Here is a 22825-nt window from a genome sequence, read left to right on the forward strand (position 1 = left end):
ATACTGCTTCCCCGTAGAGGGGATGATGAAGAAAGAAATAAGAGCTAGACATACTTCTTTCGTTCATGCAGACTAAAACCTGATGATAATGCCCTCAACCTTCTGCTACCTGTCCAAAATGGAGCCTGAGGTTAGACCAGCTGTTGTGTAGCCACCAGAGAGAGATAGAAAATGTATCGAGACTCCTGTGGGTCATGCCCTGCAGGAAGCGGGCTGCGAAGGTCATTAGACGCTTCCAGACTCCAGCTTGTAGCACCTGCGTCACAGAGTAGTATTAATCGAAGGCGAGGGAAGTTGCGATGTATCCAACATCGAGCTGTAGAACGACGTGATGGGGGAGGGTCTGGAGACAGGTCGAGATGAATGTTCTTGAGTCCGGGCTGAAGAGGTATACTGGTGACTCTCCCCCGTGTCCTCCTTGTGCTCCCAAATCGGCTGCAACTGAGGACAAACTGCAGCTGTTCCCAGCGCTAACCTCTCGATTCCTTTACTGGCAAGAAAGAGAAGGTCTTGGGACATCAGATACAGAATGGAGACTCGTAATCTTGAATGAATTGGACCGAAGGGTCGGGACCCCAAGATTCTGAGTCTAGCCAACAACTCAGGAGCGAACCTGAATGTTGCCTTCCCCTCTTCCTTAGAAAGGGGGGAGTCGTAAGAGACCAAGAAGATTGCTTACACACTGGCCGTGGCCAGAGTGAGCAGGAGACCCAAGGCGGAATACAATCCGAGGCCTGTCGTAAAGGGTCTTGAGAAGATCTCTTAAAGGACTAAAAGTCCGAGCCATGCTCCGAGTTGGAGGTCTTCCTCCGACTAGGGCAGGGACGATCGTAGCTTCGCATGAGCGAGGATAGATCCAGCGGGCAGGAAAAAGTTATTCCTTTAAGTCTGAAGGTCAGGGAAAGGCTGAGCGACAGGCTTCATTGCCGAGAGCGGAAAGGAGTTTCCTCCCGCCGAAAGGCAATAAGACCGTTATTGCTGGAGAAGAGGCTTCAAGGGAAGAGGTATATCTCCCACGGCACCAACCACCGAAGACTCTTCACTTTGCCTGGGAGACCCCTGCGGATGACTATCGCAGATGACGCGACCTCCGTACCGCGACTGTAGCGGGTTGTCTCTTCTTGAGGAGGAGGCGTAGTGTCTCCAGGCATGAAGCCGAAGCGACGCCCCGGTTCGGGAGAGATGTCGCCTTGTAGTTGCTTGAGTAGTCTGCGCCGTGGGAGAAGCTCTCCCGGGAGTTCCGTCAGGGGAAGCAGAGGGTCCAAAAACCGTTCTGCGCATAGTCCCAGTGGAGCTCTCCCATTGAAAGGTTGACAGACAACCTGGTCTTGTTGAGACCCATTGTCCACAGACAAAAAGGAGGGAAGACGCAGGCGTCGAAGTTGTCCCACCATCACCGGAATGCATCTTGCCAGAGTCTCGGGGTCTGAGACTGGGGGGAAGAACAGCGGAAGCTTGAGGTTCCAAGCTGTCGCGATCAGGTCCCCCAGACCAGTACTTGCTGGTTACCCAAGGTCAAAGACCCCCAGGTACACTCTCTCTACGAGGCTCTGCTCGGATAGTCGGAGAGAACATTCCTCTGCCTGGAATGAGAGAGCCGATGGTGGTATTGAGAGAATCTCAATCATCCCGGTATCTCTACTGCAAGATGTGAAGGTGTGAAAATGCGTCCCCTGCTGGTTAGAATACGCCAGAATCATGAAGTCGACGCGCACGGGGCGACTCGGCAGGAGCTGTAGGATCTGTAGAGGGGCCAGACTAAGGCCCCTAAGCCTGCCTGAATGATGGAGAGGTATCCTTCAGGTCTTGACCATAGGCCTGGACCGGAACATGTCCCCCCCCCCTTTCCTTTGACGAGTCCGAGAACAGCATCAAGAATGTGGGGATAGGACGAGAATATCCACTACCATCAAGAGGCTCCATAGGTCAACACCCATTGCAGGTCTAATAGTTCCACTGGTCCCATAGGGGCCAGGAAGTCCGGTTAAACATTGCCTGAAGCCACCGGAACTTGGATCGCCCCACATGGAACTTATCCTGAGGCGACCGTTCGGACTATAGACGGGTCAATGAGGAAAGGAGAACTAGGAAACGTTCCAAGGTAGGGCTGAAAACTCTGCTTGACTGAGAACAGGTACTGCGACTCTCCTCAGTCTTGCCACAGTCAACCGAAAGGAAGGCTCGGAGGATGTGGTAACAGAATCTGGCGTCCCCAGGTGGTCACCCATCCAAGTACCGACCAGAACCGACGTTGCTTAACCTCGCTGGACGGACGAGAAGCGGGGTTTCCAACGTGGTAAGGCCGTTGACTCAATATCATGGCCAGATACTCCAGATGTTGAGGCAGAGGAAGAGAAGGCTCCAAGCAAAATACGATGAGCCCACACTCATGGTAAACATCCGGAAGCTTGTCCCGGCGCTGAAGAAGGTCGAACCCGAGCCTACCGGAGTTGACCAGCCCTCCAAACAGCAGAGGCGGCGGAAGCCTGCACCTGAGCGGCCATGAGGAAGGCAGGGAGAGTTCTCTGGGGAAACAAACCTGCTATGCCACGGCGGGATAGCCACACTGCATCATAAGCAGGAATACTTGCAGTCTAGGCTGAATTCGACGAGCACCCTGGAAGATGGCTGGAATGGAAACTGAAAGTACCCGTCCTTCCGATCCAGGGTTTAAGAAGTCCTGTCGCCTCGTTACCAGTCTGATCGATTCTGCTGGTCTACGCTGGCCAAAGTTTGTTCGACAAACTTGATCAGGGCTGAGAGGTCGACTACGGACATCCCCTCTCAGATCCTTCCTTAAAAGAAAGGATCGACTGAGGAGGCCGGGGGTGAAGCTGTCGATGATCCTAAGGAAGACTTTCGCGTAAGGTATGGACCATTCTGCCCAACCGGGCAACTCATGCTGACGCTATGGCATAGAGGTTCAGAGACACTGAATTCGCTGACAGAGACGGAAGGCGGGATATCCTTGGCTGATCACAGAGATTGTGCGGGAATGGGCATCGGGAAGCTGTCATTCGGATGAGTAACCTTAAGCATCCTCCCAGCAAAAAACCTGCAATCCTAGAGTTCGTGAACTCCTTTTAGGACTATGCCCCCCCGGGGGTCTCCCGTGCCATCTGTTCCTGACAGGAGGAAACTGCAATTGGACACCTTGTCCCAATTGTCGTAGCCGATAACTTAGGCCGACGTGGTTGAAAGAAAAGGGCGCTGGAGCCCTGCAGAGTCTGGAAGAAAGCTTTGGAGGAGTGAATACGGAAGTCGATTTCCTCCGCACAGCCGCTGTCTAAGTCTCTGTCCTTGGGCACAAACAAACTCTTCTCAAGGATGGAAGGGTGTCTGAGATCGTCGACCTCCACAGATGAGACACCCAAAGGAAGCCCTCAGTCAGCGCGTCCAGATGGTACAACATCGAGCTTGTCCGCAAGTTAAATACTTAACGACGAAAGGCCAAGGTGCCTGAGCTCGAGAGGAGGAAAGTACCCATGATCTTCCTGTAGCTTCCTTGAACCAAACCTCGGGCCGTAACCGAGGAGGGAAAGGACCTGGTAAGCTCCCAAAGGAAGGGGTAAGCAGTCACCCCTTGTTCGATGGAGAAATCTCGAACGGAAAGCCCCCCCGCCAAAAATCCTTCCAGGGGATGACGGGGAAGGGCTAACCCAGGTTCAGGGAAGAGGAGTGTTGCTCAGATCTCCCTTAAGTTTCTCCTATTCTTGCAAGTGCCATGCTCTGCGTTTATGGGGTGAGGCCGTGTTCTGGAAATACGCTCCAGAAGAACTCGCCAGGCTGGCCATGCTGCGAAAACCCCCATGGGAATCGTGGTCGTAATCGCCCTGGAGCTCGCGCGACGGTAATTCAAAGATTTGCGCGTGGGCGAACGTGGAAGCGCCCATGCGCGGTAACGCATGGCGAGGAAACGCGCTGCCGCGTGGGCGAGGAAGACCGCTGGCGATATGGATCAACAGGCGATCGGTGGCGAGCTGGTGAGCGCTAACGCGCAGGTTGGCGATGGCGCGTTGTGTCATGCCGACGCGATGGCGAGCAGCATGCGCAGGGTCGCGCGACGGCCAGCGGGGTCGCGCGACGGCCAGCGGGGTCGCGCGACGGCCAGCGGGGTCGCGCGACGGCCAGCGGGGTCGCGCGACGGCCAGCGGGGTCGCGCGACGGCCAGCGGGGTCGCGCGACGGCCAGCGGCGTCGCGCGACGGCCAGCGGCGTCGCGCGACGGCCAGCGGCGTGGCGCGACGGCCAGCGGCGTCGCGCGATGGCGATCAGCATGCGCAGGGTCGCGCGATGGCGATCAGCATGCGCAGGGTCGCGCGATGGCGATCAGCATGCGCAGGGTCGCGCGATGGCGATCAGCATGCGCAGGGTCGCGCGATGGCGATCAGCATGCGCAGGGTCGCGCGATGGCGATCAGCATGCGCAGGGTCGCGCGATGGCGATCAGCATGCGCAGGGTCGCGCGATGGCGATCAGCATGCGCAGGGTCGCGCGATGGCGATCAGCATGCGCAGGGTCGCGCGATGGCGATCAGCATGCGCAGGGTCGCGCGATGGCGATCAGCATGCGCAGGGTCGCGCGATGGCGAGCAGCATGCGCAGGGTCGCGCGATGGCGAGCAGCATGCGCAGGGTCGCGCGATGGCGATCAGCATGCGCAGGGTCGCGCGATGGCGATCAGCATGCGCAGGGTCGCGCGATGGCGATCAGCATGCGCAGGGTCGCGCGATGGCGATCAGCATCCGCTGGTGGGCTGTCGCGCGATGGCGATCAGCATCCGCTGGTGGGCTGTCGCGCGATGGCGATTAGCATCCGCAGTTGAGGGTCGCGCGATGGCAAGCAGCATCCGCAGGTAGGTGATCGCGCGATGGTGAGCAGCATGCGCAGGTGAGCTTGTAGCTGGCGAACCATGTTCCTTCAGAAGTGTTGGAGAACGTTGGTGTGCCGGCTGTAACACACGCGGGCGATCCGGAGATCGCCGAGAGACAGGTGATCGCTGGCGAGCTGATGATCGCTGACGAGCAGAAGGCTACGCGTGGAAGCCTGCGCATAGAAGAGTCCTTGACCCCGACCTGAACCGAAGTTCTAAATCGCGAGGGCGAACGTGGGAGCACAGGGCGCGTAACAGGAACCAACAGGAACAGCAGGGATGATCATCATGAAAGCGCTGACGAACAGGAGAGCGCTGATGAGCAGGAGAGCGCCTGTGCGCTAACACTGAGCTGGAGCAGGAGAGAACACAGCAGAAGGGCGCACAGGGGAACCCTGACACGCAAGGGAAGAACCCCCGTGGGAGGCAACCCTTTGCCCCGAAGGGATCGTTGTCCGCCGGTTGAGTGATGTCCGTCGGAAGACCGCTGTCCATCGGGAAGACCGTTGTTCGTCGGGAAGACCGTTGCCCGTCGGAAGACGAGATCAGACTGCTGTCCATCTGCACCAAGGCGGAAGATCAAGAAAAAGGAGTTGTAGGCTGCAAACGGAGATTCAAAAAGGCGCCTCAAGCACCCTTATAGGGAGATGAGAGGCCCTTACGACGAGGCGGACGGTGGGCCTTACGGCGAGGGAGGCCAAAAGCAACAGCAACAGAAGAAACCTCCGAAGAGGAGTCTCTATGAGTACTCTCTCGCGAACGAAAGAGAAACACTTCGTAGAAGAGACTGGTCAGCCAGTGACCTAAAAGGAGCAATCCTCCGAAGAGGAGCTCCTGCAGTTGCCCAGCCCCTTGAGCGAAACTGCAAGAAAAGAACCCCCCAAAAGGGGAAAAACTCAAGCCTGGACAGGAAAAACTTCCCTCGGAAGGAAAGTTACCCGCCCAAGGAGGCAAGCCTCCTGAGAGTTCTAAAATGAACTGGAGAGCTGTCCGTCGTCACGGGAGTACTTCCAGTAGAAGGAGACACGCCCCTGACGAAAATACGAAGGGGGAGGCAGCAACAGCCAAATCCCCAGGACTCAACAAGACAGCTCACACTGTTTTATTTTTTTACAGTTACCGATCTAGTTCGTTTCTGTAATATGGCAACAAATAACATTAGTACACATTCATTCCACCGGGAAGGCTTCGAAGAGGAATCCCGAGGGAAAGGAAACAAGAATTACACAACTGGAAACGTGCCCTCACACTCTGTATATATATTTGAGTATAGAAATCAGTAAGTTTCCTTTTCAAACATGTTTACATATATATTGAGTAAATGAAAAGTAAGCGATTAAGTAAAGACAAAACAAACAATGGCTGCCAAGAAAGGACCAAGACAGAGACGTCTGTCACAGTCCGAGCCAAAAGTGAAAGTGAGCATTCATCTGTGTGAGGGGGGGAGGGGTAGCTAGCTACCACTCCCCTACCCCCCCCCCCCCCGCTAACTAGCGTGAGGGTAATACACCCTCGTTAAATTCTAATGGCTCGCCATTTCAGCTGCGCTAAAAGGTAAACCCTCTGTAAATAGCGTGGTTTGTATTTCGGTTACGGAACAAATACAAGTTTCCTCCTACGCGGATATAAACCTTTGTCCAATACAGTATTGAACTGGTCGATATTTCATATTAACGCAGTGGTTCTTTACAAACTATGCTTTACATAATATAGGGTGATTGATTGATTTAAAGTTTTACGGCATCCTGACATCTGAGGTCATTGACGCCGGTAACATTTAATTTATGTATACAAAAATAAAAGATAAAATAAAAAAAAAAAAGAGTATTCAATTAAAATCATAAAAATTGAATGTCATAAAAGTTAAATATTTTTCAGAAGACCTGCTTCTGAAAGAAATCTAAAAATGCCACTTGCATGGTAGGACACATCATTTCCAAGAATCTTGGCAAGGATGAACCTGCCACTCTCACCTCGAGCCTCAAACAAATATCTATTCCGCAAATTGTTATAATTGGGGCATTCGGTCAACAAATGCCTTAATATTAGAGGTACTAAACAGTCGTCACAATACGGTTGGTGTTGGCCCTTCAGCAGAAACTCGTGTGTCAACCGAGTGTGACCAATACGGAGACGACAAAGAGACGTCTCCCATTTTCGGGGCATCATATTATACCTCCAAGGAGATATGTCATTTGTTACTTCCCTCATTTTATTGCCATCTTGACTATCCCATTGCTGTTGCCATTTATTGCAAACCAATTTCTTGATGTCAGGTAAGAAATCATTACAGGCAATGGGATACCTTCTTGGCAGAAACTCGGATGCAGCATTCTTAGCCAGCAAATCTGCCTTCTCATTCCCACACACACCTACATGTGCTGAAACCCAACAAAAGTGAACTGTTATACCTCTCCGTCCAATAATAAAAAGCCATTCTAAAATCTTTAAAACTAGAGGGTTATTAGAATTAAAAACTTCTATAGCTTGAAGGACACTCCTTGCATCACTAAAAATTGTAAAATTACCCTCCTTCTCCAATGCTATTTTCTCAATAGCGGTTAATATGCCATACAGTTCCGCAGTAAATATGGAAGCGGTCAGAGGAAGTGCACCTCTACAATTAAAACTATTACTATGTACCCCAAATCCAACGCCAGCATCAGATTTGGAGCCATCAGTATAGATAAAAGTTGATCCTCTATGTTCTTTAACATGTTCATTAAAAAGAGACCTGGCTTCTAGGTCTGACATATTCTTCTTATCTCCTATAAAATATTTACAAAAAGATATCTCTGGTAACTTCCATGGAGGCGTTGATGATACCTTGAATGGAAGTACCTTACATCTAATTATATCCAGACTGTTTAATAATTGTTTCACCCGAAAGCCATAGGGTTGAGGAGATTTTGGGTGCATTTCAAAGTATGTTGGGTGCCTTACAAGGCTTGCAGTCTGAAAGGCTAAAGAATTAGGGAGTCTTTGCAATCTAAACCAATACCGAAGAATAGAAGACATCCGGTAAAGGTCTAGTGGTAACTCTCCAGCATCAACAAGGAGACTTGGGATAGGTGATGTTCTGAATGCTCCCGTGGACAATCTAATACCTGCATGATGTATTGAATCTAATATTTTCAACCGGCTTGGGGTGGCTGAAGAGTATACCTCACAACCATAACTAATTTTGGAAAAAATCAAGGCCTTGTATAATTTTAAAATAGTATTGCGGTCTGCCCCCATGATGTATGGGACAATACTTTTAAGATATTCAGAGCTTCAACACATTTAGCGTTCAGCGCTTTTAGGTGAGAAACCCATGTAAGTCTACAGTCAAATATCAAACCTAAAAATTCGGTTTCCGATACACATGGGATCCGTTGACCTTTAATGTATATATCTGGGTCTGGATGTGCTCCCCGGATACGACAGAAATGTACGATAGTAGTTTTACTTGTCGAGAACTTAAATCCATTCATATCGGCCCACTGGATAATTTTGTCAATCGAGAGCTGTAGTTTTCTCTCAACCGTTGCCATTCTGGCTCCAGCAAATGGTATGGAGAGATCATCCACAAATAATGTTGAGAGAACATCCTGGAATGGCTGAGGATATCCCATTAATTGCTAGTGCAAAAGGGGTTACACTCAGCACACTACCCTGAGGAACTCCTTCTTCCTGGCACTTACTCTCTGATAGAGCTTCCCCAACTCTCACTTGAAAAACTCTATGTGAAAGAAATGCCTGAATAAATAGTGGCAGCTCTCCTCTCAATCTGATTTCATGAATGGTTTTAAGTATACCATATCTCCATGTGGTATCATATGCCTTTTCAAGGTCAAAAATACTGTAACATGGTGCTGTTTGGAAGCAAAGGCTTCACAAATAGAAGACTCAAGTCCTATCAACACATCAGTCGTTGAGTGCATTTTTCGGAATCCACATTGAATCGGTGATAAAATACCTTTCTTTTCAAGGTACCATATCAGCCTTGCATTGACCATCTTCGCCATGATTTTACATAAACAAGATGTCAATGCAATAGGACGATAGTTTGCTAAAAACTTGTCTTTACCGGGTTTTAAAAAGGCTAAAATAATGGCTAGTTCCCAAACACTTGGGTAGCTATGATCATGCCATATTCTATTAATAATGCTTAAAATAAATAGCTTTGTATCAAAATGTACATGTTTAATCATTGCATATGGAATTCCATCGGGTCCAGGGGCTGTATCGTTGCAATGAGCTAGTGCGGAATCAAATTCTCTTTCAGTGAAAGGAGAATTATAAGACTCTTCCCTTCTTGTTCCAAAATCTAAAATTTTCTTTTCTTCAACGCTCCTATACTGGTGACCAGGGGCTCCTTCACACTTGCTGGATACATTTGAAAAATGACTAGCCAGGGCATTGCTAACATCATTTGCTTCAGTTACATACTGACCATTCACCTTCAACACTGGTGGTGGGTTGGGGGTGAATTTGCCAGCTATCTTTTTTACTTTCCTCCACACAGCAGATGGTGGTGTTCTACTGTTAATGGAGGAAACAAAAGACATCCATGACTGGCGCCTTGCTTCTTTCATGGCACGACGGAACTGTGCTCTACATTTCTTGTACATAATTAAATTCTCATCAGTTCGGAGTCTACGCAATCGTGTTAGAGATCTTCTTGTGGCTCTGTGGAGGGCTGTTAGTTCTGAAGACCACCACGGGACTGGTCGTCGTTTGAATAACCCTGTTGTTTTGGGAATTGAATTGACTCCTGCTGTATGGAGAGTTCCATTCAGTAAGTCTATGGCATCATCGATATTTTCAACCTGTTCAGCATCCCCCTCAATTTCGCTTAGCTCACAAAACTTTTCCCACTCCGCCTTGTCAAGATTCCATCGTGGCGATCTCTGTAAAGGTGGACCATTGTTGGTGTTTATAATGATTGGTGCATGATCACTAGTATGCCAATCATCTAATGTCCTCCAATCAAAATCAAGAAGACAGTTAGAGCTTGCAATTGAAAGGTCAATGCATGACAAGGTACGTGTTTGAACATGGAAGTGTGTGGGCTCTCCTGTATTAAGGAGTCCCACATCCTCATTCTCCACAATTGATGAGATAATATTGCCCCTTGTGTTTGCCAAAACATCACCCCATAAAGGATGTCTACCATTCATATCTCCCAGTAAGAGAAATGGTTGAGGGAGTTGTTGAATGACCTCTGCTAAGTCATCATATAAAATAATATCATTTGGAGGTAAGTACAGAGAGCAAATTGTATATTTTCTCCCTATATCAATTTGTACAACAACTGCCTGCAGGGTTGTACGTATAGACATAGGTATTTGGGGAACATCTCGACGAATGTATACAAGACTTCTGCCATGGCTCCCTGCTTGTTGATTATATGGTGTTCTATAGCTAACATACTCTCGAGGACTAGGAGTGTTAGAATCAAGCATACTTTCCTGTAGACATACAATTATGGGGGAATGCTCATGAATTAGGAGCTTAAGTTCTTCATATTTGGCCCTCAAACCCTGACAGTTCCATTGCAAAATGGAGGAGAAAACTATGATTATTTCGGGATGACATCTTGGATGAGGTCTTCCCATTAGCAGTTTTTAATCTAACATTATTACCTGTAGGTTTCTTCAGAGGTGGTCTTGTTATAATGGGTTTTATGTTTGTGTTTTTCTTTGTATTCTTTTTATCTATTTGTTGAGGTGGATGGTGGACCTCAACTTGAATTTCTGATTTATTCAGTCCATCTTCTGGTTCATTAGAAACATCAATAGACAAAACATCAAATTTATTTGATGTCATAACCTTAACGTTTCTAATGGAGGGTGGAGAGAGAGATGGAGGTCTCTCTCTTTTGCGATTAATAGATGGTGGGATTCGAGGTTTTTGCACCTTTCCCAAAACAGGTGCAGGTAGGTTAGTTTTAATTGGAACCTCCATCAGATCAGGCAGTGACATGGCCTGAGAGAGGTTTGTATTACTTTTTGTAATGGCGGCTGAAGGCTGTACAGCAATGGGCAATGACCTAGTGTTAATACACCGTGGTAAAGCCTCAGGAGGTGATATGGTTACCTCGTTATTTGACATTTTGTCAGATAGTATACTTTTTTTTGAGCTATTGGCAGTGCTAGGTTGGTTTGATTTTAATGCCTTAGCATATGTATTTGATTTATTTAATAGTCTTTTGGCATGGGTCACACTTATGTGTTCTAAGTTTGATTTGTTGAGGGCAGCTTCCTCCAACTTATATAGCTCGCAGATCTTGTCTGTGGATTTGTGATTCGAGCTGCAATTTAAACACCAGGCTCCAAGTGCACACTCTCCATGGTAAGATTTGGAGCAAATACCACACATCTTCTCATTTTTGCAAACTTTGGACGGGTGCCCAAATTTAAAACAATTAAAGCATTGCAATGGCTTCTGCTTGAAGGGTCTTACTTTAATCCTTTCGTTCTCGATAATAATATGAAAAGGTACATCAGCATCCTGGAACGTAAGGATTATCATTGATGTACCTGGGACTTTATGAACTTTCCAAACATTTAATGGACACATGGCCAGTATCTCCTCCTCTGTGAAATCATATAGATCTCTGTTAAAAACTACGCCCCTTCCGTAGCTAAAATTTAGGTGGGGTTTGACATCTAACTTAATGTCATCATTACATATTTTCATATTGGACAATATTACCGACTGTGTACTGGATTTGGCATGGATTAGGAAACTACTTTTTCCGAAACGAGATATATCGCCTGGTGCAATAGTTCCTACTTTTTTCTGAATCAATTTGCATATTTTAAAATAATTCCCTGTAACCCCCTTTGATTCAGCTATAAGCCACATCGGTGGTTTTGGATTTCTCTGGGAGGGCATGACTAAATCTGCGCCTTTTTCCAACCAATCGGCAGGCCTGTACACATTTAAATCTTTTGGTACCTTATCGCAGAGAGCAGCCGCGACATTCAAGTTATTAATTTTAATATTATTCAAATTACTTATTGCACTAAATGCTTCGTCATAACTACTATAAGATATCCATGAATCCCAAGTTTCAGCTTCAAGTTTCATCCTTATTTCTTTTATGCATCCATAGCATTCAAATGCTTTACATAGATCATCATAATTTGTTTCTATTGAGATTTGTGTAACATGGAGGATTCGAAGTTTCCTCGTGTTACCCAAATTACTCGATTTAGAAATATCAGTAGAATGGTCCTTTCCCGTTCCGAGGTCATCAACAGAGCTATCCCTTATCAAATTAGCAGAGGTCGTCAACAGTGCCGGGGGAGAGTCAGCGTATCCAGGGGATGGGGGTTCGTTCCTTAAAGAATCCATTATACTAAAGAGAGAAAAGAGTTAGTTTGATGTACCTGCTCGAGAATGTTAGGCCATCGCACGTCGGAAAGGAAATTTGCACTCTCCACTATCGGCACAATGAGAGTATACTTTCCAGATGGTCCACTCCATACCCTACCCGAAGGATAGCATCAAAACAGATATAGAGGCACAGGTGTAAGCTGAACCTGCCTGTTAGGACTGAGACCAAGAAATTATGGAATCATCCTCCCCATATCTATAATGACGGGCTTCCGGCCAAAAGCCGAGAGTCCTACCCCAAGCATTGGATCCCCCTGGATTCCGAAGACCCAACACTTGATGGCTGAAATCATCCAATACTCTCACATATAGCTTTGAATGCAAACACCTCCCAACCGTGATACCTCCTCCCACTCATCAAAGCAGGCAGCAATAAAGGATGTATGAACATCCCCGCTGGGGCTACAATGGATGTAAAAACATCCAAGCCATAGGAGAAAAGAAAAAAAAAATAAATAAATATATATGTACATAATATATACACACATATAATGAGGGAAATTTTTCTCATAGAGTTTGGAAAGCAAGACTAAAAAAAGTTTGTGAAATTAGGATAAGGTCGAAGTAATATTGAGAAAAAGAAAAAGGTAAAAGAGAGAAATTTAGATTCGAACTGGGGGAGCAATTTCCCCAAGTTCGAGAGCCCTCTTGCCCGTCACCAAGTTTCAGCACGGGAATGAAATGCCGTGCTGAAGCTCAATGACTTCATCAAGGCATTCTCTCATTAAGAGGGTCTTAACCCTGATAGATAGGTCATTTATATGGGGACCAAATGTCATTTTCTTGTCGAAAATTACTCCAAGAAACTTGACACTATCCTCATATGGCAAAATACAATCATTTAAGAAAAGGGTGGGGATCTCTTCCCTTTTACGAGTAAGAGTAAAGCGAATGGCTTTGGTCTTCTGAGGAGAAAACATGAATCCACGAGAATTTGCCCATGCGGAAGCAGCATTTATTGCAATTTGAAGATTTTGGCATGCTTGTAGTGCAGATGATCCACTACAATAAATTGCAAAGTCATCGACAAATAGTGATCCTTGTATGCCAGGAGGTATGTGACTAATGAGACTATTAATAGCAACAGCAAACAAGGTCACACTCAATACGCTGCCTTGGGGGACACTTTCTTCTTGCATGTAGGATGAAGATAGTTCTGACCCTACTCTCACTTTAATTGAGCGGTTTGATAAAAATTCTTCAATAAAAGAGAACATATGTCCTCCTATACCCCACGAGGCCAATTGCTTTAAAATACCACCCCTCCAGGTGGTGTCATATGCCTTTTCGAGGTCAAAAAAGACACCCACCACCTGGTTTTGGTTAGAAAAGCATTTGAAATTTCCCTTGATAACATCAGCAAAGGGTCTAGAGTACTTCGGTTCTTCCTAAAACCAAACTGTCTGTTAGATAAAAGATTTTTTTATTCTAGATACCACACAAGTCTGTTGTTGATCATTCTCTCAAATAGTTTGCATATGCAACTGGTCAAGGATATGGGCCTATAACTAGATGGCAGTTCTGGGTCTTTACCAGACTTGTGGCCTGGAATTACAATTGAAGTATGCCAGGAATCAGGAGATATATGGGAAGCCCATAGACCATTAAAGGTTTCTAATAAAAATTCCTTGGTATCCACTGGAAGATGTGATATCATTTCATACCAGATGCCATCCTCACCTGGGGCAGTTAAAGAAGAGCTGGAGATAGCATTTTGCATCTACTCCATACTAAAAGCCAGGTTAAAAGCTTCAGTATTTGAAGAAGCAGGAGGAACAACAGATGTTGATGCTCTAATTTGTTGAAATGCTGGGGAATAGTTGTCAGCACTTGATACATGAGCAAAGTGCTTAGCAAGAACCTCTGCTACATCTTTGCGGTCAGATATATATCTATTATTTTCCCTTAATATTGGTAGAGGCTTAGGGACGAATTTACCTTGAAGTTTTCTAATCTTGTCCCATATTTCCTTTGAAGGAGTTTTGGTATTAATATTGGATATATATTTCTTCCAAGATGCTCTCTTTGCTTTTTTAAAAATTCCTTTTTGTTTGGCACAGGCTCTGAGATATGCTATTCTATCTGCTAAATAGTTTGTCCTCAAGTATCTTCTGAAGCAAGTTCGGGTCACTTTTCTTGCGTTGGCACATTCTTTACTCCACCAAGGAACTACAGAGCGATGAGGTAAACCGCATGTTTTAGGTATAAACTTGCTAGCATTATCATCAATAATATTTCCAAGAGGTCGACAGGCATGCACTGGAGATGTAAATTCATCATACTCTTCATCAGTGTGTAAACAGTTTTCATAAGCTGCCCAGTCTGCCTCATCTATCTTTCATTTTGGTGGACACTGAGAAGGAAGATTATGGACATAATTTAACATTATTGGCCAATGGTCACTGCCATGTAGGTGTTCATTTACTGACCAAAGGTAGTCCAATCGAATGGATGAGGAACAGATTGACAAATCAATGGCTGATGTAGAGTTGTGGAATATATCATACCTAGTTGGAGAACCATCATTCATTAGTATTACATCATTGTTGTCGATTAATTCTTCAACAAGATTACCCCATCTATCGCACACATTTCCACCCCATAAAGTATGCTTTGCATTAAAATCACCCATTAAAATAAAAGGGGCAGGAAGCTGATTGATCAAGTCTTGGAGGTCAGAAAGTCTAAGCCTTCTTGGATTACCAGCATGATCTAAGAGGAAAAGTTCTAAGGATGGTTCAATATATAGCGAGCATAAAGTAATTTTTTTCCCGATATGAGTTCTGACTGCACATGCCTGTAGTGGTGTATTGAGTGGGATTGTTTCAAATTTTACAGATTTGTGAATAATAAAACCTGTACCACCTTGAGCTCTTGCAGCTTGCAACGGAGGGGCTCTACAAAAATGATAATTGAGTCCAGGATTAAATGGTTTGTCACTGATCTTGGTTTCCTGTAGGCAAATTACCTTCGTGTCTGAGTCCCTGGTTAAAGTTTTTATTTGCTCAATGCTAGTACTTAGACCTCTGCAATTCCACTGGATGATAGACATTATCTTTTGTTATTATTTTTCTTTGTCTCATTTGTCTTTTGGGACTTTTCAGATGAAGCCATGTAAGGCCTGGAGATGGAAGGCTTTACTAGGCCACCACTCTTCTTTTCTTTCTTTCTAGGATCTTTATAAGAGTCAACCTTAGGATCATGAGCAGTAGGGCACTTACCTGACTTAGATGAAGGTGAGGATGATGGGGACCTTTTCCTCTTTGGAAGATCTTGTTTTCCAATCTCCATCAAATCAGGTAGAGATTCTGCCTGAGACAATATATTTAAGGTGGTGGAAGCCACATTGGCTTCCTTGGAGGATTGTGCTAGCACTTCAACAGTTCGAGCACTTAACCTAGAAGGCTGGGCTACTACCTCTAGGGGAGATGCTCCTATCGGTGACAATGCTTTTGGTGTGTTGGAAACCATATTGACCTCTTTGGAGGTTTGTGCTCTGGCTTTTATAGGCTGAGCACTTGACCCAGATGGCTGGGCTACTATCACTAAGGGAGATGCACCTGACGGGCCAGGTGCTGCCACTGGTCCCCCTGTGGTAGTAAGGGGTAGTGGATTATAATCTTTTGTTGGCATCTTAACCGCGCGAGCAAAATTAAGTTGCCGATTGAGTAAATGCTTTGCATAACCTACACTTATATGTTCAGCATTTGCTTTCAAGATTGCAGCTTCTTCATTCTTGTATTCTCTGCATCTTTTATCATTTGGTTTATGATTATCTTTACAGTTTGCACAGGTTGTATCTCTGTTGCATTGGCCATGTTCTAACAAAGAACAGTTAATACAGATCTTCGTATTATTGCAGTACCGGGAAGGGTGACCGTACTTGAAACAATTAAAGCATTGTAAAGGCCTAGGTTTATATTCTCGAACACGTACTCTTTCATTCTCAATAATTATATGATCTGGTATAACAGGGGTTTCAAATGTTAAAACTACCATGCTTGTTTGAGGGATCTTACTTACTTTCCAAACATTAGCAGGGCACATGTCCAGAATTTCTGGTTCTGAGAATTCATATAGATCTTTATCAAAAACTACTCCTTTACCATAGCTGAAGCTCATATGTGGTTTAATATCCTTAATAGGATCAATTTCTGCAATCTTCATGCCACAAAGCATGTGAGCTTGAGTATCTGATTTTGCATTAATCAAAACAGATTGCTTACCGTATCTACTAATATCCTTACTTTTAATTAAACCAACTTTTTTTTGTATAAATTTACTAATCTTATAATAGTTATAATTATCTATCTTTCCAGATGCAATTATCCATGTTGGGGGCTTGGGGGTTCTTACTTCTGGAAGTCTATGCTCTATTTCTTTTTCCATCCATTCTTCTGGTTTATATACCTCTAGGTGTCTTGGTGCTTTATCACATAAAGCCCCAGAAATCAAACAATTGTCAATTTTTATGCTCTCTAAATTTTTATTTGCTTCTAAAGCAATCTCAAAACTTGAAAATGATACCCAAGCTTCCCAAAAGCCTTTACTACCATTAAGCTCCATTAAAATTTCTTTGATTGCTCCAAATCTACAGAAGGCTTCATGAATTATGTCATAGCTACAACCAATTGGTATGTTTTTTAAGTGGAGAATTTTCAGATTTTTTGTTGGATCTGGTAATGAGCCAGAACCAGAGAGTAAAGTATTACGGTTATTACAAGCATCATTTTCCACCAGTGCCGATAAATTGTCTTTAACAACACTGGTCAAAGAAGTATTGTTGGAGGAATCCTTTTTATTGCCGAGGTTGTCAACAGAGCTTTCCCTATTTAAACAAGCAGAAGTTGTCAACGGTGTCTGGGGTTCGCCATTTGATCCAGGGGTACGGGGAATATTAAGTTTACTCATTAATTATTTTTTCAGGGGGAGGGAAGGGGTCATAATAACAATGAAAAAAAAACAATGGAAAAAAATATAGTTTAAGGGAGAGAAAAAATTAAGACTGTCTGAAATTCCAAAGTAGACACCGTTAGCCTTTCCTGGAGTTAATTTCTCCACCAATGACACCTGTGAAAGCTGCTTACCAAATGTCCACTCCCTACCCTACCACAAAGGGATGGTACCACTATGATTAGAGTGGCTCAAGTGTATGCCAAACCCGCTTGATGGGACTGAGAGCATTTCAAAAATACAATCATCCCCACTCTAATCATAGTGGCAGGCAAACCGGACAGAATGCCGAGAGTACTATCTCTATAAAATCGCCAACCCCTGGAATCCGAAGGCCAAATTTCCTAAGAGATAGTTCCGCGTGCCAGTATGGGAATACTGACACTCCTAGGTGTCCAAATATTTTCGGGCAGTTGGTAAGACCACCACAGCTCCCACAATTGATTTTGAAATAAAAACCGATCATGGATACAATGTCCCCTCTAAAAAACCTGGACAGTGAAATGGGTAAAAGAGTTTTGACAGCAAGGTTGGAGACAGCTGATAATTATGAAGGAGGAATAAGCAATAAGAGGTATTAGAAAAAGAAAGAGAAATTTAGAGTCAAACTGAGGAAAAGAAATTCCCCAGTTCGAGAGCCCTCTTGCCCGTCACAAGCCTCCAGCACGGGAGTGATATGCCGTGCTGAAGCCCAATGACTTCATCAAGGCATTCTCTCGTTAAGAGGGCGAGCTGGAAGAAGTTGTGGCTCCAGATTGTTTACGATGACGAGGGATTTACACCGTCTGAGATTCAACACTCTGCAATACGCAAATCTGTGCAGTTGGCTGCGATAATTGGAGGTGACGGGTTTGGCGACATGACGACTGAAGACGTCGACGAGTTGTTGGACTGCCATTCCCAGCCGCTAACTGATGCAGACTTAGAAGACCTGTCGAAATCGGCTAGTGAAGAAGACAGTGAAACGCAGGAAGAGACCCAAGAAAATGTTGAAGAAACGGGCTTAACATTAGAACGGCTTGATAAGTTCTGCAACCATGTGAAGGAGGTGAAAGAAATGTCGCAAGAGTGGGACGAGGATATGGTTCGGTCTATGCAATTCTGCAACAAGATCGATGACATCATGACTCCCTAAAGGATGCTCTTCGAGCGAAAAAAGCAGCACCGGCAGCAACTACCGATCACAATGTTCTTCCAGCCTCGGTAAAAAGAGCCTGTTCCTCCTGCTACTACGCCTTCGGAAGAAATTGAAGAGGTGTCCCAGGAAAAGACACCTCCGTATGAAGAGACGTAAAATACTATCATTGGCTGCACAGTAGAAGACATCATCAGCTTCATCATCATCATTTCTACTGTGCAGCAAATTCATCGCCATCATCATTCAAGTTTTTCTTCAACTTCTTTCGTGGTGAGTACAGTAACAATCTTTATTTTTTTCATACATGTTTTACTTTAATATTCTAACATTTTAATATTTGTGCCTGTTTTAGTTTAGTATGCATTAGGTTAAAGGGAATGTTTTAAAAGTCTGAATATACATGTTAAAACCTATCATATTTTTTTGTTTAAAATCTACATTTATGTACGTAAAACAACTCTCTCTCTCTCTCTCTCTCTCTCTCTCTCTCTCTCTCCTCTCTCTCTCTCTCTCTCTCTCTCTCTCTCTCTCTCTCTCTCTCTCTCTCTCTCTCTCTCTCTCTCTCTCTCTCTCTCTCTCGTAAATTGTTTTCCTGCTTTGCTACGTACGTACTGTATGATTTTATATAGATACGGTAAATAATATTTGTAATAACATTTTCTAAAAGCTTTTACTGTAATATCATTATTTATCACTTTCATCATGCGCGTTAAATGCCTTCGTTTGTTTATTACGATCGAAGATGGAGCGTTCTTTGTCATAAAGAAAAAAATTTCATTTGGAAGTCCTAAGAAAAATTAAGTAAAACATTGGTAATAACAAAATCAACATACTGAATAATCAATATAATCGATGCAAAAACTAACCTATACACAGATGTGTAAATGCGTTTGTTTCTTCATTATGATCAGAGATAAACTTAAACAAAACATTGGTTGCCATTTTTTATCGTGCTTTTTGGCGTGTTTAGGAAATGCATGATATAAAATCGGCTTTAATATTTGTGCCTGTTTTAGTTTAGGGTACTGAAGTACATGCATTAAGTGTTCTGTATATTGAAGGGTAGTTTGTTAACAGTACTACGTACAAGGGAAGGTTTTAAAAGTCTGAATATACATGTTAAACAAATACGTAAATATGGTGTCACTACTTGGCGGATTTTCACCTATCGCGGTCGGGTCTGGAACCTATCTACCCCGATAAACGAGGGCTCACTGTATTTTAAATTTCTTGAGCATTTAAATAATCAAATATTATTTTCGATCTACTATCATTTGTATTGTGATTAAGCGAACACATAGTACAAACACGGAGACAATTTTCTTAACATTTGAAATCTCTTCATAATGAATATTTAATCAGCAGCAATATGTAATAAGATATCGGTTTCCATACAATTCGTTTATAGGCCGCATTATTAGTTATCACTGTATTCTCTCTCTCTCTCTCTATCTGTCACATAGCAGAACACAAAACCTTTGTTTCCTTAAATATAGTCAATTAAATATGCCAAAAAATTAGACCGTGTAAAGATTCACCTGAGAGAGAGAGAGAGAGAGAGAGAGAGAGAGAGAGAGAAGAGAGAGAGAAGAGAGAGAGAGAGAGAGAGAGAGAGAGAGAGAGAGAGAGAGATAAAATACAGTAGGCCCTTGTTAATTGTGCATTCTTGTTTCACGGCTTCAATTTTCTACTGCCAAGGGAAAAAAAATTCTGTGATAATTGTTTACCCAGCATTAAGAATTTGATTTATAATAGTTGGGGTTGGGATGGCCAATAACAATGCAATACCTATTAAACAAAAATTCTTATGAAAATCACGATAAAATTCAAGCTGTGTGATGATATCAAATAGCCCAAGCTCCTTTACACTGGGAGTGCTGCACGCCACTACCTATCTCCTAACCCAGCTAGTCTTAGCTCTCTCTGTACAGTTTATATCTATCTACTGTGGTAAAAAATTACAACTACATGTACTCGTCGACTTACAACATATATCAAACTCAAGTACAGTGAGCCCTCGCTACTTCGCGGTTCGACCATCGCGGATTTACCACTTCGCGGATTTTTTTCATAACGCATGTATATACACATATCGCGGATTTTCCGAAAATTTCGAAAATACCGCGATATATGAAGACCCCAAATACGTATTTCGTTAATGCCATTAATACTGAAATTAGTAATATCTGCTCTTACTGATGGTTCATTGCATTACATATGACATATAATTCAGTACAGAAAGAAATAAAACAATAAGAGAGAATGTGATCATACGATAATTCAGTACACAGTACGTAGTAAAATTAAATCGAACATGAAACGCAAATCAGATGCAGTCATACCGTATTTGAATGGTGTAAGGCTGCTGATGGCTACTACTGCAAATGTAATGGATGTGCATCTTTTCCATGAATCTTTTGTATGTATACGTACGTAGTACTGCATCCAATAATATTCTTTGTTGCTAAAGTCACATCTCGAATAAGCGGATATATCCTACAACAAAACAAGCGTAAAATAGCGTACGTAAAGCTATATACGTAGTACCTTGTATTTGAATTGGTAACTACTACGTAGCATGTAAGACAGACTGTGATTGTTTCAAGTGCTGATAGATGACGAATCAGAACCCAAGTTTTGAAATCTAGCCTGTGATTGGTGTTTTGACCGCTTCTCCAACCTGCAGCATCTTTTCTCAACCACTTCGTTCGCCGCTCTCTCGCCGGGTAGATGCTGCTACGTTATTGTGAACTTTAATCTGTGCTGTGCGTGACTGTTTTAAGTTGAACTTTTTGTTGAACTTTCTGTTTAACCCCTACTGTCCAATGGCTCCCAAGCGTTCTGCTTCTGCTAAGGCTGGTAGTGAGCCTAAACACCACCGAAAGATGATGACAATTGCTAAGGTGACGCTTCTCGATATGTTAAAAGAAGGCAGAAGTTACGCGGCCGCAGCCCGTCATTTTGGAGTGAACGAATCCACCGTTCGCTACATCAAGAAGGACGAGGCGAACATTAAAAAGACGGCTGCCATCACCTTTAGCAGATCAGCGAAGCGAGTCTTTACCACGTGTAATAAAACGATCGTACGTATGGAAGGTGCCGACTGCCGGAAGAAGAACATAGCCTTGGATACGAACACCATCCGAACCAAGGCTTTGGGCTTGTAAGAGAATTTTGCGGCAAAGGAACCTCAAGACGACAATGGCGACCATGCTGAAGAACAAGATGATGTAGATGAACCTCAACCAGGGACATCCACTGATTCCCAGCCTCAGAAACAACGTTTTTTCCGCCAGCAAAGGATGGTTCGCGAAGTTTCAGAAACGCTTCGCCCTAAAAAACGTTTCCTTGCATGGCGAGGCTGCTTCCGCTGACACCACCGCTGCTGAAACTTACGCGAACGAGACGTTCAAGAACATTATCACTGAAGGTGGATACAAGCCAGAACAAGTGTTTAATATGGATGAGACCGGCTTGTTTTGAAAGAGAATGCCGGCGTGAACTTTCCTGTTTGAAGAAGAAGCCAAAGACTCTGGCTTTAAAGCGTTCAAAGATCACGTAACCCCCGTGATGTGTGGCAATGCTGCTGGATTTTTGCTAAAGCCGAGGCTTATTTACAAGTCGAAAAATCCTCGTGCTTTGAAAAATAAAAATAAGAATCTCCTTCCCGTGTACTGGATGCATAATCAAAAAGCATGGATTACGAACATGCTGACTTCCAACTGGTTCCACCAGTGTTTTATCCTGCAAGTCAGCAAATATCTCGTAGAAAAGGCGTTGCCATTTAAGATCCTTCTCCTTATGGATAACGCTGGTGGACACGCAACTGATCTGTCGCATGAGGGCATTCAGGTTGAGTTCCTGCCACCCAACACCACGTCATTAATTCAACTGATGGACCAGGGGGTTATCAGGCCGTTCAAAACCCTCTACACGAAGAATACCTTGGCGGACCTCGTTGCGTGTGTGGATGCTGCCCAAGAAGATGAAGATGAAACTTTCAATTTGAAGGCGTACTGGCGGAAGTACACAATAGCCATGTGCCTGCAGACCATCCAGAAGGCACTGCAAGAAATGAAACCTGCTACTGTCAATGCGAGCTGGAATAAGTTGTGGCCACAGATTGTTTACGATGACGAGGGATTTACACAGTCTGAGATTTAACACTCTGCAATACGCAAATCTGTGCAGTTGGCTGCGATAATTGGAGGCGACGGGTTTGGCGACATGACTACTGAAGACGTCGACGAGTTGTTGGACTGCCATTCCCAGCCGCTAACTGATGCAGACCTAGAAAACCTGACGAAATCCGATCACAATGTTCTTCCAGCCTCTCAAAAAAGAGCCAGTTCCTCCTGCTACTAAGCCTTCAGAAGAAATTGAAGAAGTGTCCAAGGAAGAAGTTGAAGAGGTGTCCCAGGAGAAGACACCTCCGTCTGAAGAGATGTAAAATACTTTCATTGGCTGCACAGTAGA

At 44.4% G+C, this 22825-nt stretch overlaps 2 long non-coding RNA genes and 1 pseudogene across 4 annotated transcripts in view; all 3 read right to left on the bottom strand.

The window, feature by feature from the left end:
- LOC137633413 (uncharacterized) overlaps nucleotides 1–22825 on the bottom strand; it is a 326557-nt gene that overhangs the window by 140513 nt on the left and 163219 nt on the right. The window lies entirely within an intron of this gene.
- Nucleotides 1–22825, bottom strand: part of LOC137633948 (uncharacterized) — a 238936-nt gene that overhangs the window by 115727 nt on the left and 100384 nt on the right. The gene's annotated exons all lie outside the window — the stretch shown is intronic.
- On the bottom strand, nucleotides 2192–2310 carry LOC137634071 (5S ribosomal RNA; annotated as a pseudogene).

The sequence above is a fragment of the Palaemon carinicauda genome, chromosome 43 (assembly GCF_036898095.1).
Source record: "Palaemon carinicauda isolate YSFRI2023 chromosome 43, ASM3689809v2, whole genome shotgun sequence".
NCBI lineage: Eukaryota > Metazoa > Arthropoda > Malacostraca > Decapoda > Palaemonidae > Palaemon > Palaemon carinicauda.